Consider the following 15,735-nt stretch of genomic DNA (forward strand, 5'->3'; position numbering starts at 1 on the left):
GTCTCAAGGGATGGGATCCGCGCATGCCCTCGGCTCAGGGAATGGGATCCGCGCGTGCCCTCGGCTCAGGGAATGGGATCCGCGCGTACCCATCCACGCGTTCTCTCGTCTCAGGGAATGGGACCCGCGCGTTCTCTCGTCTCAGGGGATGGGACCCACGCGTGCCCTCGTCTCAAGGGATGGGATCCGCGCGTGCGCTCGTCTCAAGGGATGGGATCTGCGTGTGCCCTCGGCTCAGGGAATGGGATCCACGCGTGCCCTCGGCTCAGGGAATGGGATCCACGCATGCCCATCCACGCGTGCCCTCGACTCAGGGGATGGGATCCGCGCGTGCCCTCGTCTGAGGGGGATGGGATCCGCGCGTGCCCTCGTCTGAGGGGGATGGGATCCGCGCGTGCCCTCGTCTGAGGGGGATGGGATCCGCGCGTGCCCTCGTCTGAGGGGGATGGGATCCGCGCGTGCCCTCGTCTGAGGGGGATGGGATCCGCGCGTGCCCTCGTCTGAGGGGGATGGGATCCGCGCGTGCCCTCGTCTCAGGGGATGGGATCCGCGCGTTCCCCGGTCTCAGGGGATGGGATCCGCGCGTTCTCCCGTCTCAGGGGATGGGATCCGCGCGCGCCCTCGTCTCAGGGGATGGGATCCGCGCGCGCCCTCGTCTGAAGGGATGGGATCCGCGCGTTCTCTCGGCTCAGGGCATGGGATCCGCGCGTTCTCTCGGCTCAGGGCATGGGATCCGCGCGTGCCCTCGTCTCAGGGGATGGGCTCCGCGCGTGCTCTCGTCTCAGGGGATGGGATCCGCGCGTTTTCTCGTCTCAGGGCATGGGATCCGCGCGCTCTCTCGTCTCAGGGGATGGGATCCGCGCGTTGTCTCGTCTCAGGGGATGGGATCCGCGCGTTCTCTCGTCTCAGGGGATGGGATCCGCGCGTTGTCTCGTCTCAGGGGATGGGATCCGCGCGTTCTCTCGTCTCAGGGGATGGGATCCGCGCGTTCTCTCGTCTCAGAGGATGGGATCCGCGCGTTCTCTCGTCTCAGGGGATGGGATCCGCGCGTTCTCTCGTCTCAGGGGATGGGATCCGCGCGTTCTCTTGGCTCAGGGGATGGGATCCGCGCGTTCTCTCGTCTCAGGGGATGGGATCCGCGCGTTCTCTCGTCTCAGGGGATGGGATCCGCGCGTTCTCTCGTCTCAGGGGATGGGATCCGAGCGTGCCCTCATCTCAGAGAGATCAGCAAACCTTCTTCACTTCTCTTCAGCCCCACAATACAAGGAGAGGTAGAGAGGTTCATAATTACTGCCCCCTCCCCCTCCTCCTTGCGTGCGATCTCTCAGCTCAGACTCGTCCCAACAAGCCCCCCCGGAGAGCACGTGACCCCGGCAGCCAGGACCCCAGTGATCCGCCCCCCTCCCGTACAGGAGGTGTGGTCCGCCCCGACACAAATCACACTGGAGGTACTGTGAGCCGTGAATGCTGCGCTTGTTGGGATCGGACGGACATGAAGGTCCAGGGAGGTGAGAGGGAACATGAGGCTCAGAGAGGATGAATGGAGCCTGGGGGGCAGAGGAGCGAAGTGTATTGGGGTGATGGGTGTGTGGGGTGCCGAGTATTTTGCGATCTGACGGACATGAGGGTCCAGGGAGGTGAGAGGGAAGTTGAGACTAAGAGAGGATGAATGGAGCCTGGGGGGCAGAGGAGAGAAGTGTATTGGGGTGATGGGTGCCGAGTGTGTGGTTTTTATCAGTGCTGAGTATATTGGGGTGCCGAGTGTATTGGGTGATGGATGCTGAGTGTATGGTTTTGATCAGTGCTGGTATATTGGGGTGACGGATGCCGAGTGGATAGTTTAATGGGTGCCGACTGTGTGTGGTTTTGATCAGTACTAAATATATTGGGGTGCCGAGTGTGTGGTTTTGATCAGTGCTGGTATATTGGGGTGATGGGTGCCGAGTGTGTGGTTTTGATCAGTGCTGAGTGTATTGGGGTGATGGGTGCCAAATGTGTGGTTTTGATCAGTGCTGAGTGTATTGGGGTGCTGAGTGTGTGGTTTTGATCAGTGCTGAGTGTATTGGAGTGAGGGGTGCCGAGTGTGTGGTTTTGATCAGTGCTGAGTGTATTGGAGTGAGGGGTGCCAGGTATATTGGGATGAGGGGTGCCGAGTGTGTGGTTTTGATCAGTGCTGAGTGTATTGGGGTGCCGAGTGTATTGGGGTGATGGGTGCCGATTGTGTGGTTTTGATCAGTGCTGGTATATTGGGGTGCCGAGTGTGTGGTTTTGATCAGTGCTGGTATATTGGGGTGACGAGTGTGTGGTTTTGATCAGTGCTGAGTATATTGGGGTGCCGAGTATATTGGGGTGACGGATGCCGAGTGGATGGGGTGATGGGTGCCGAGTGTGTGGATTTGATCGGTGCCGAGTGTATTGGGGTGCTGGGTGTGTGGTTTTGATCAGTGCTGAGTATATTGGGGTGATGGGTGCTGAGTGTGTGGTTTTGATCAGTGCTGAGTGTATTGGGGTGCTGAGTGTGTGTGGAGTGACGGGTGCTGCTCAAAACCATACATGTTTATTGGGGTGCCAGGTGTGAGTGTATGGTTTTGATTGGTGCCTAGTGTGTGGGGTGATGGGTGAGAGTGTGTGGTTTTGATCAGTGATTGGGGTGATGGGTGCTGAGTGTATTGGGGTGATGGGTGCTGAGTGTATTGGGGTGATCTGTGTTTTGTCCTGTAGTCTGTGACGTGGGTATATCATCCCTGTGAGGATCTTCTGGCGGCTCGTTGTCGGGAAGCTGATCAGAGTACATGTTGTTGGTATGTCAGGCAGCTGTGCTCCACAGATGGAGTTTTATTGTATCCTGGAGATCCGGATTTAGCCAGTTCCCATCATAGTATTCTATAGATGTGTACAGGGGGAGGGGGGACTGGGTATTCTGGAGCTGCCTCCTAAATGTGGTTGGTGGGATGGAGTTCTGTGCAATAATGTGACATGAGGAGGAAGGTTCACATGGTGAAAAGTCCACAAATCCATCTTCAGTCCAAAGCCTTCCATTAGTGAGAATGATTTTGGGGTCAGGGCGATATAAAGGTCTGCTGATGCTGATCAGGGACATTAAGGGCGCATTCACACCATGGTGCAGAGACATCAGTTTTCCTGCACAAGTTCTTCAAGGGCAAAATTAAATATATTCTCTATTTGCCCTGTTCCCACCACAATACAGGTATCATGTGCATATTTTGTCTGTGCAGGAATCTGCAACATATACAGTCAGGTCTGTAAATATTGGGACATCGACACAATTCTAACATTTTTGGCTCTATACACCACCACAATGGATTTGAATGAAATGAACAAGATGTGCTTTAACTGCAGACCGTCAGCTTTAATTTGAGGGTATTTACATCCAAATCAGGTGAACGGTGTAGGAATTACAACAGTTTGCATATGTGCCTCCCACTTGTTAAGGGACCAAAAGTAATGGGACAGAATAATCATAAATCAAACTTTCACTTTTTAATACTTGGTTGCAAATCCTTTGCAGTCAATTACAGCCTGAAGTCTGGAACGCATAGACATCACCAGACGCTGGGTTTCATCCCTGGTGATGCTCTGCCAGGCCTCTACTGCAACTGTCTTCAGTTCCTGCTTGTTCTTGGGGCATTTTTCCTTCAGTTTTGTCTTCAGCAAGTGAAATGCATGCTCAATCGGATTCAGGTCAGGCAATTGACTTGGCCATTGCATAACATTCCACTTCTTTCCCTTAAACTCTTTGGTTGCTTTTGCAGTATGCTTTGGGTCATTGTCCATCTGCACTGTGAAGCAGCGTCCAATGAGTTCTGAAGTATTTGGCTGAATATGAGCAGATAATATTGCCCGAAACACTTCAGAATTCATCCTGCTGCTTTTGTCAGCAGTCACATCATCAATAAATACAAGAGAACCAGTTCCATTGGCAGCCATACATGCCCACGCCATGACACTACCACCACCATGCTTCACTGATGAGGTGGTATGCTTAGGATCATGAGCAGTTCCTTTCCTTCTCCATACTCTTCTCTTCCCATCACTCTGGTACAAGTTGATCTTGGTCTCATCTGTCCATAGGATGTTGTTCCAGAACTGTGAAGGCTTTTTTCGATGTCGTTTGGCAAACTCTAATCTGGACTTCCTGTTTTTGAGGCTCACCAATGGTTTACATCTTGTGGTGAACCCTCTGTATTCACTCTGGTGAAATCTTCTCTTGATTGTTGACTTTGACACACATACACCTACCTCCTGGAGAGTGTTCTTGATCTGGCCAAATGTTGTGAAGGGTGTTTTCTTCACCAGGGAAAGAATTCTTCGGTCATCCACCACAGTTGTTTTCCATGGTCTTCCGGGTCTTTTGGTGTTGCTGAGCTCACCGGTGCATTCCTTCTTTTTAAGAATGTTCCAAACAGTTGTTTTGGCCACGCCTAATGTTTTTGCTATCTCTCTGATGGGTTTGTTTTGTTTTTTCAGCCTAATGATGGCTTGCTTCACTGATAGTGACAGCTCTTTGGATCTCATCTTGAGAGCTGACAGCAACAGATTCCAAATGCAAATAGCACACTTGAAATGAACTCTGGACCTTTTATCTGCTCATTGTAATTGGGATAATGAGGGAATAACACACACCTGGCCATGGAACAGCTGAGAAGCCGATTGTCCCATTACTTTTGGTCCCTTAACAAGTGGGAGGCACATATGGAAACTGTTGTAATTCCTACACCGTTCACCTGATTTGGATGTAAATACCCTCAAATTAAAGCTGACAGTCTGCAGTTAAAGCACATCTTGTTCATTTCATTTCAAATCCATTGTGGTGGTGTATAGAGCCAAAAATGTTAGAATTGCGTCGATGTCCCAATATTTACGGACCTGACTGTATAAAACTAATTAAAGCACACATGAAAACTGATGTAAACTGGAAGGTGAGTGGGGACCAGAGGGAGAGGACTGAGCAGCAGAGGATCAGCAGAGCTGGGGGACCAGAGTAGGAGCAACTAGCAGATGTAGCATGCATGGGAGCAACATAGCAGGAGGTGAGCAGGGACCAGAGAGAGAGGAGTATCATAAAACCAGATGGTCAGCAGAGCTGGGGGTTACTACTGAATGGGGGATCAGAAGAGCTGGGGGCTACTAATAAGCTGGAGATCTGCTGAACGCAGGTACTAATAAGCTGGGGATCTGCTGAACGTGGGTACTAATAAGCTGGGGATCTGCTGAACACGGGTACTAATGAGCTGGGGATCTGCTGAACGCGGGTACTAATGAGCTGGGGATCTGCTGAACGCGGGTACTAATGAGCTGGGGATCTGCTGAACGCGGGTACTAATGAGCTGGGGATCTGCTGAACGCGGGTACTAATGAGCTGGGGATCTGCTGAACGTGGGTACTAATGAGCTTGGGATCTGCTGAAGGAGGGTACTAATGAGTTTAGGATCTGCTGAAGGAGGGTACTAATGAGTTTGGGATCTGCTGAAGGAGGGTACTAATGAGCTTGGGATCTTCTGAACACAGGTACTAATGAGCTTGGGATCTGCTGAACACAGGTACTAATGAGCTTGGGATCTGCTGAACACAGGTACTAATGAGCTTGGGATCTGCTGAACACAGGTACTAATGAGCTTGGGATCTGCTGAACACAGGTACTAATGAGCTTGGGATCTGCTGAACACAGGTACTAATGAGCTTGGGATCTGCTGAACACAGGTACTAATGAGCTTGGGATCTGCTGAACACAGGTACTAATGAGCTTGGGATCTGCTGAACACAGGTACTAATGAGCTTGGGATCTGCTGAACACAGGTACTAATGAGCTTGGGATCTGCTGAACACAGGTACTAATGAGCTTGGGATCTGCTGAACAAAGGTACTAATGAGCTTGGGATCTGCTGAACAAAGGTACTAATGAGCTTGGGATCTGCTGAACACAGGTACTAATGAGCTGGGAATAAGCTGAACACAGGTACTAATGAGCTTGGGATCTGCTGAACGAGGGGATTAATGAGCTTGGGATCTGCTGAACGAGGGTACTAATGAGCTAGGAATCTGCTTGGCCCCTTTAAAACAATTAGAAAATGAACACGCCATAGACTTCTGTGGGATCACGCCTGCCATAGACTTCAGCGGGATCACAAGCTCCTGTCCATAGCAATGGGAAAACTCCTGTCCATAGCAATCCTTTGTGAACACTTATCTCCGCATGCCACTCTATCACTTGCAAGTCTGGAACGCACTATTTCAAACTTGCACAGGACAATTTCATAATGACACTCAAAATATCTAGCCCAGGGGTGGGCAAACTTTTTGACTTGAGGGCCGCAATGGGTTCAAATATTGGACCTGGGGGCCGGACCAAGAGTAGATGAATGATGTGTATGTGTCATCCATAGTAAGTATAGTAATATTCCCCCATAGTAAGCATAGTAATTAATCCCCCCTATAGTAATTCATCCCCCCTATAGTAATTCATTCCCCATATTAATTCATCCCCCATATTAAGTCCCCCCTGTGTCAATTCACTTACCTTTGCTCCGCGCGTTCCTCTCGCCCTTTCCCGCGCCGTTCCGGTGTAGCATGAAATTCTGTCTCCTATGAGGATCTGTCCCCCTCGACGTATCTGCGCATGTGCCAGTTTCAGGCATTAGCAGCTGATCGGCGATCTCCGGCACATGCGCAGATATGTCGAGGGGGACAGATCCTCGTAGGAGACAGATTTTCATGCTACACCGGTCTTCAGGGCGGACTGTGAGAGGAGCCTAGCGGGAGCCTAGCTCCGCGGGCCGGATTAAAAGGTCCGCCGGGCCGTATACGGCCGTAGTTTGCCCATTGCTGATCTAGCCTGTCTTTTAAATCTGTGAGTTTCAAAATGAATCCAGAATTGCATGTGTGAACCAGGGTGGCTCAATTCACACCTGGGTGTTTTGGGATCTCAGCAGAATCCCTGTGTTTGCAAAACGCAGGTTCAGGTGCCATTATTTTGCAATGGAGCCTAAAATGTGGTGCAGTTTTGCTGTGATTGTCACGTGGCAAATCGCATTGTGTGAAGTCCCGGGCGCTGACAACCCACGCTACACTAAAAAAAACCTGGCTCCTAACTTTTTTAGCTGCCTCCTAGACTCAAAGCAAATTTGTCAAGCCCGTCATAGATGATTCAATGTTCTTTCCTGCAGCCATAGGTTGCAGAAAAGAAAATCTCTTAATTCCCCCAGAAACAAAGTGCTGATGGGGGATCCCTTGCCCAGTGCTATTGTATTCTGCGGTGGGGACATTTCATGATGTACTCTTGGCTGCAGCACAGTGCGGGGTGGTGGGTTGTGATGCACTGCACTACATTTCGTACCATTTTCCTGGGCACACCACAGTAATGCGGTGATGTGAAATGGCCAGCAAGAAGACAAAGCATCTTGCCTTGTTTGCGGTGGGACTGAGCACCTGGTATTGGTCTAGTTTGAAGTGATGAAAGTAAGGATTTACACCCCGGTCACATCAAGCCCGACTTTGAAATTGTGCGACTTACAGTGAAGTCGCACTATTTCATAGTCGGGTGAGATGCCGATTCCAGGTGTGATTTTTCAAGACGTCTGACACAGATGTCAATGCAAATGGACCAAAAGAAGTGCATGTATCGGTGCGGCTCCAACCAAGTCGGAACCACACTGATATGACCGCTGTAATTGCAGACAATAGGGTGCGACTTGGCATGCGATTTGCAAGTCACATGGCATGCCAAATCGCACCCAGTGCAACCGGGATCTTTCACTGATCTTACTAGACCTTTTTCTTATACATTATTGCAAAAGTTTTACCAAGTGTGAAGCAATTGTTTGAGAGAGCATGTGCTGTACTTAATGAGAGAACGCAAACAGAGTGCTTGTATCTTCATAGATGTCAGATTTGGGATTTAGTAGCTCTGTATTCACTGAGACTTGAGAATATTATATAAACCCATAAATTTGTTTTTGTTTTTGTTTTTTGTGACAGCAACTTCTTTTACAAACATTTTCCAATATATCTAATAGTGAGTCACATTTATCAGGACCTGTAACCATTTCAAGTTTGGACACTTTCACCCCCTTCCTGTCCAGGCCAATTTTCAGCTTTCAGTGCTATCACACTTTGAATGACAATTGCGCGGTCATGCAACACTGTACCCATATGAATTTTTTAGCATTTTTTTGAGACAGCTAAAACTTTATTTTGGTGGTATTTATTCACAACTGGGATTTTTATTTTATTTTTGCTATATAAATGAAAAAGTTCCAAAATTTTGAAGAGTGTTTTTCTTATAAAATTTTGCAATTAAAAAATGTCTTCATAAATCTTGGCCAAAATTTATTCAGTTATCTTTTTAGTAAAAAAAAACAAAAACAAATTAGTTTATAACCAAAAATTATGATTTTTCAAAAACATTTTTTTACATTTTAATTTTTATATTTGTTTTTTTTTTTTACATACTGTCACCCTAGTAGTACAGTGTCACCATAGTGACACTGTACTACTTGTGGAGGGTGATGAAGATTTTTTGTTTTACACCATAGGCTGTAAAAGCAATAATTTCTCCTCCTCTCTGGCTGCATTCTTGCAGCCATTGAGAAATACTGTGTGAGCTGTGATTGGTCACAGCTTGTCATGTTACAAGGCTATTGTGAATAGCCTTGTACCATGTGACCTCTGTGATCATTCGCAGATTTCACACGTAGTAAGCAATGATGTCAGAAGTGACATCTTGTTTTCTACTGTTCATGTGTCACTGATTGGCCAATCAGTGATCACGATTGGGACCTCACACAGAGGTCCCGTACAACGATTGGTGTTCAGCTGTGTCCTCTGGACACAGCGAGCACCGGATCGTGGTGCTGCGCACTCCCAGGGCGCGCACAAGCAGGGGGCGGGGAGGCCATTTATAAACAGCCACCCGCTCCTGCACTGCTCCCGTTAGGCCGTTTATATACATGGGCCAGATGGGAAGTGGTTAAGGCCCTGTTCACACTCCTTGTACTAGGACCTCAAGTTCCCGATCACAATTTTGTGTGGGTGATTTTCAGGCAATTCTGCATGTTGTTCATAGAGCATCCAATTCACTTGAATGTGCTACCCTACCTGCGTTTATCACAGCAAAGAAGCCCAAGGACCAAACTTGGGCCCTGAGACGGGTGCATTTTTACTTGCGACAATCACTGCAAAATTACACCACACTTGGGGTGCCAGTAAGGATGAATGGCACCTAAACTTGCATCGCGCATTTTGCTGCGATTGTAGTGCGATTTGGAATCACGGGCAGAATCATACAATTCCAAATTGTCTAAGTGTGAACAGGGCCTAATGTTGAAGACGTCTCATAGCTTCTCAAAGCCACTTCTTAAGTTCCTTATGCAGCAGTGCTGGTTGGATATAGAATCATTTCCCACTAAAAAAGAAGACAAATATTTGCATTTTGTAGTCCATGGAAATTTTAATTTGGAGGTATACACTCAGTCTATGTAACAAAATAATAATTCATGCGGATATCTCAAGCAAGTTTGCACAGGCTCATCTAATGATTCCCATATTGTTTGCATTTTGATTCTCTTATGATTGTCAGCTCCATCTAGTGGTCACAATGTGTTATTTTCCTGGAGTACCTTAATAAAAGCAATACCCATTTTATTTACAGCCCCTCATTAACTACTTGCCCTTCAGAGGATTTACCCCCCTTCCCAACCAGGCCATTTTGTGCGATACGGATCTGAGTTACTTTAACTGACAATTGCACGGTCATGCAACGTTGTACATAAATGAAATGTATGTCCTTTTATCCCCACAAATAGAGCTTTCTTTCAGTGGTATTTGATCACCTGTGTGCTTTTTATTTTTTGCGCTATAAACAAAAAAAGACTGACAATTTTGCAAAAAAAAAAAATGTTTGACTTTTTGCTATAAAACTTATCCAGTAAAAAAAATTTTTAAAATCTAATTTCTTCATAAATTTAAGCCAAGATGGATTCTATTACATGTCTTTGCTAAAAAAAAAAATCCCAATACGTGTAAATTATATTGGTTTTCTTGAAAGTTATAGCGTCTACAAATGGCTGTATATGTACTGCAATTTTTTTTTTTTTTTTACTAGTAATGGTGGCAATGAGCGACTTATAGCGGGACTGCAGCGGGCATTCTGATACTAGGGGGGAACTGACTCGGTGTCACGGTGACATCCCAGTGACACCAATACAGTGATCAGTGCTCATAAAAAGCACTGACACTGTCCTAATGACACTGGGCAGGAAGGGGTTAACATCTGGGGCGATCAAAGGGTTAACTGTGTGCTGTTTTCTAGGAAAAAAGCTGCTTTATATTGCTCTGCTGTGCAGAGTAATACAAAGCAGTCTGTTCCTGCTGATAGGGGAGAGATCTGTGTAGTTTACATACTGACCTCTCCCCTGTTAGCTCCACCGACGATCATGAAGTCGCAGCCCAGAGTCGGCAGCTGGGACCCATTGGGTGACATCCCAAGGAGCCAATAGCAGCGTGGTAGGGAGAGCACACGACCCCTACCCAGAAATACAGAATCGTGTATATATACGTGATTTTGCGCAGCCCTGTAGCAGTACTTCTGCTATAGGGCGGTCGGGAAGCGGTTAACAATTTTCCTGAGTCTATCACCTCTGTAAGCTCTGTGTTTGTCAGTTCTGGAGCTTACATGGGGTTCATGACTTTCTCCCCCTTTCCAATAATAGTACTTAGTTCTGGCAGTTGGCTACTCAGCCCTGAACACTGCATTTTGGGAGGAAAGTGAGAGTCACGTACTCCCCATACCTTGAAATGCTGGGGTTTATAAAGTCTTGACGGATGACCGTGGAGGAGCAAGGTACATACAAGGGTGACATCACTTCTGTACTCTCCAAATCAGGAGATGCTTTGGTTGGAGCTCCACTTGAATCTTCATATTATTAGTGTACATGCTGCAGTATTATCTATTTGTGTGGTACTGATGATGATATTGTAGTTTGCATATTATATTAGAAGATACATTGAAATGACACCGATTTTCTCCTTGTTTAATGAGTTCATTATTTCACAGGCACTACATGGTGAGGAGAGGAAAAATCTAGATGTGGATCTGCCTCTGGTGATGTGACTACCATCCTTGTACACGCGGTTTGGAACGTTTTCCCACAATTACCTATTTGTTGGACAAGGAGAAGCTTCGTTATGAATCTTAACTGTAGTGATGCATCAACTTTGAAAAAACTCCTGACGCAAATCCTCCAGCAGCTGGAGCAGGCCAATAGCACGAGTCCTCCTGCAAGTGAAGATCGTGAAAATGATGATGCATACTTGTATATCCTGCTAATAATGATCTTCTATGGCTGCCTGGCAGGGGGGCTTATACTAGCGTATACCAGATCCAGAAAGCAGGAGTCCAAAAATGACCCCTACCACCTGTATATAGAGAGGGAATGGGGGAAACATGGAAAACACGGTCTTCCTGCGGAGGAGAACCTTCACAGGGGGAGTATCGAAAGTGAAAATTTGCTTTGAGAATGGACCACACACAGTTTTATAGATTTCTGCTACAGGAACTGAAAGGTGTATGGCAACTAATGGATTGCTGACTACTTCTGAGAATACCTTTTTCCCGTCTCTTGCTGATTTAATTTCATCATTACATCACTGCCCTGGAACAAGTGTGCAGATTAGGGCTTCTAACTTCACTCTGGCTTTACTTGCTACATACTTGTTCAGTGCCTTCGAGGTGGGCAAGTAACATTTTAAAAAGTAGATAAGCATTGGTTTATCTTAATGTATTTTGCATGCCATTCTTTGTGACCAGTTGAAGTGGGATTTAGGAAAAATAGGCTATTTTCATTTAAAAAAAAAAAAAAAAGTAAAAAAAAAAAAATGTATATTTTTATTTTTTTATGTTTAACCCCTGATGACAGAAGATAAAACAAATCTTAACACCTGAACACAGTTTTGCCACTTTGACATGTGTCAGTAAAACTGTACACATCATCCCAACTACTTAGTGTATCCAGGTAGATTATACCTTTTTTTTAGGACAAATTGGGCTTTCATTTGTTGGTAATAATAATGGATATCTCCTTTTTTTTTTAAATTATTATTAAAGGGAAACTTGCGCAAAAATGTTTTTAATACTATATTTCTTGCCAGGACCCTGACCTACCCCCAGAAAACAACCCAACACAAATTCCCCTTCTCCAGGCAATCGCAGCGATGCCACACTCTGTGTATATTATTATTATACAGGATTTATATAGCGCCAACAGTTTGCTCAGCACTTTACAATATAACGGGAGACAATACAGCAACAATACAGTTCAATACAAGAGGGATAGGAGGGCCCTGCTCCTCGGAGCTTATTATAAAACATAATTAAAGTCAGAAAAAACGAAATGCATCTATATTGTATATTGTTTGTGCCTGTAGTAGGGTCCAGAAACAATGGTGCACAATTAGTTTTTTTATCCTACCTGAAATACAGGGACACTAAATTAAATAAGCATTTTTTTTTAATCCTGATTTGACTCTAACCCTGACATTGACTTAAAACAAACCCTGATCCAGCTGTTTTATCTGTATGATTTTAACCACTTCTAGACCATTGATGTGCCTGTATGGTGCTGGACTTACTGTGGTTATACTGGAGTGATACCTGCAGCTGCAGGCATTACACTGGTACCAGTTTTTAGAGCCGATAGTCAGCTGTTATGTACAAGCAAGATGAGCGGCAAACTAGCCGCTCGATTGCTTGTACAAGCAGAGGGAGAAGATGTCCCTCTCTTCCACCACTGCCGCCCTCTCGGGATTTCCCACCGGCAGTACAGAGCAACCAGCCGACACATCCATCGGTTGGCCGGACAGCCAAACAAAGCTGGGACACCACTTCCGGTTTACTCAGAAGTAAACGTCACCATTTAAAAAAAATAAAAAATTCAGAAACACAGATCTTGGTGTTTTGAATGCTTTTAAGTGCAAAGGAGGAATTTTGGGGGTCTTATAGACCCCAGATCCCTCTTTAAAGAGTACCTGTCACATGCCTAATTCTGTCACAGGAGATTTTTATATTCCTTGTGACAGCAATAAAAGTGATTAAAAAATTTCAATCCACAGTGTAAAAATAAAATAAATTGAATAATCAAAAAAAAAAATTAAAGTGTCCCTGTCCCCCCATGCTGACATGCTAAGGCGATCGCATGCGGTTGTCCCACTCGCATGCAAACAATGATCATCCCACACATGTGAGGTATGACAGCAAACATCAGATCATGGGCAGAAATTTTAGTACTCGACCTCCTCTGTAATTCTAAAGTGGTAACCTGTAAAGGCTTTTATATTGTTGCCTATGAATAGTAAAATGTATGTTGTCTTGTCGTGGCCTGCGCAATTGTAAAGCATGACATATTTGGTATCTATTTACCCAACATAACATCTTTTAGATTTTACAAGAAAATTGGATTGTGTATTGTGGTTTTTTGCACTAAAATTCAGCGTTTTTCCCCAAAAAAATTCTGTGAACAAATACCAGGTGACATAAACAATGCAAAACCCACCAATTTATTCTCTAGGGCCTCTGCTTTAAAAAATATGTATAATGTTTCGGGGCTGTAAGATAGTTTCTAGCAAAAAATACAGATTTTTAACTTGTGGACAAAAAGTTCCAGAAATGGACTGGAGCTGAAGTAGTTTAAATAATATTTTTTTAGCAGCTTCTTCTTTGTTTATATTTTTCTCCTCTAGCAAGGAGAAAAAGATACAATGTACCTTTTCTCCATTCAAGCCAAGATAAAAAAAAAACAAACAAAAAACGGGCAGGTTATACGTGACTGATCTCTGTGATAGCTAGAACAAGATACAATGTACTTTTTCTCCATTCAAGCCAAGGTAAACCCCCCCCCCCAAAAAAAAAAAAACAGGGGCAGGCTATACAGTGACTGATCTCCACGATAGCCAGATAAAAGATACAATGTACCTTTTCTCCAATCAAGACAAGGTTAAAAAAAAAAACCGGGGCAGGCTATACAGTGATAGCCAATCACAGGCCAGCACAGCGATCAGGAGATCGGATAACACTGCTCTGTATTTTTTCATGCAGGACCCGGAGCTGTCTATCACAGCTCTGTCTCTGTCCAGGGACTGCACTGTGCAGCGTGCTCTCAGTGCAAACACAGCAATGCATATATGCAGTCCCATGGATAAAGATACACTTCCGTGAGGCCAAATATATGGGTATATGCTCAGTGGGAAAGAGTAAAAGTATAACTAAAAAACTTTTTTTGGATACAGTAGAGAGGATTAGAACACGTCAGGGTTTTTTTTGTTTTTTTTTTATGGCTGTTTGTGCCCCCATTAGGGAGATTCACCTTTTTTTTTTTTTTCATGTTTACCATTATCATCGAAAGTAAAATAAAATCTCAAATTTTGGGTTGTCACCAGAACAGTAATGGAGGGGAAATGTAGTTCTGGTGACAACCAAGGATTTCCTCACTTTCCTATTAATTCCTGTTGTGGTTATGGGACAGGCTGTGAAGGTACATTTCCTCAATGTGACACAGAGGGCAGGCAAAATCTGACAGGGGTTACAACCCTCCTTTATATAAAATGAAAAAAATGTTTTGCCTATAGTTCTTCTTTAAAACAAGTATTGTTACAATGTCCTGTACAGACGAGCTAGTTACAGAATTTTTTCCATGCTTAACTGCTGCAACCCTCGTGGGAGACTTCCTATGGATTCTACACTTTAATGACATTGACAGACTGAATTCCCACAGCCAGCTGTGACTCATGTTTCAAAGGCAAACTGTATCGGTGGTATGTGAAATACTGATCATTGTTTTTCTACACAGCAAACATATTGATTAAAAGATTATATGTGAAGGTCCTGCATTTCTCTGACAGAAATTGAAGATAACGGCACTTTGGGTTTTCCTATTTTGATGTCAAGCAAAATGTTTAACATAAACCTTCAGAAAATTGATCTTTGCGGTTCATCCTGCATTGCTTTCTCTAGCTTTTACTGCTGCCAAGAATCATGAAATATGACCAGCTTACATAATTGGACAACAAGATGGAAGTTCAGCAAAATCATTCATGTATTGGATATGTGCCTGTTCCTGAATACAGGAAACCTGATGTCTGCTTAGGTGACTGGACTTAGATTTGTTTATCCAGAATCTTTTAATTATTGGGTATATTTCCTCTGACATTTAATGTGCCTATATTTGTCATTCCTTGGTTCCTCTTGTTCATCCTCATCAGCATGCTTATAAATGTTTTTAAATAGAACCTTTTTTTTCTATTACATACCTTATTTAAGATCCAGTTGTGTCCTCACTGGATCTCTGTGCTTTTCTATGCAATGCAGGCAGATTTTGGCTTATGGAATGGACCATCAGGGTGCTGTACATAGATTCTTGAAAACACCACAGCACCCTGCTTGATGTACTGATGAAAGCACAGTGGGCCAGCTATTGAGAGTAGTTTTGCAAATGCCAATATGCCTTGATGAATATCTGTCTAGAGGTGTTAGGTCTTCTACGCAGGCTGTTTTTGCATGCAAACTGCCCTAGGTAACATGCACAGGTGATACTGAACCTCCACAATTGAAAGAACTGAAGTCTGGGAAGGCCAGAGACGGTAATGTTGAGAAGGAAAGGCTTGAATGTCCTCCAGCCAGGAATCGATGTGGGCATTATCTGACTTGCTTTTACTGCACACTGTGAG

General features: G+C 45.0%; 1 long non-coding RNA gene across 1 annotated transcript; it reads left to right on the top strand.

Moving 5' to 3' along the window:
- The first annotated feature begins 1,247 nt into the window (after positions 1-1,247).
- Positions 1,248-15,297, top strand: LOC149461438 (uncharacterized). The gene is made up of 2 exons (XR_016312852.1): positions 1,248-1,508; positions 11,072-15,297. It is a non-coding gene; the product is annotated as an uncharacterized LOC149461438 (long non-coding RNA).
- The last annotated feature ends 438 nt before the right edge of the window (positions 15,298-15,735 follow it).

This window comes from Staurois parvus, unplaced genomic scaffold, assembly GCF_062004578.1.
Source record: "Staurois parvus isolate SC_StPar_1 unplaced genomic scaffold, SC_StPar_1.0 ptg000202l, whole genome shotgun sequence".
Lineage (NCBI taxonomy): Eukaryota > Metazoa > Chordata > Amphibia > Anura > Ranidae > Staurois > Staurois parvus.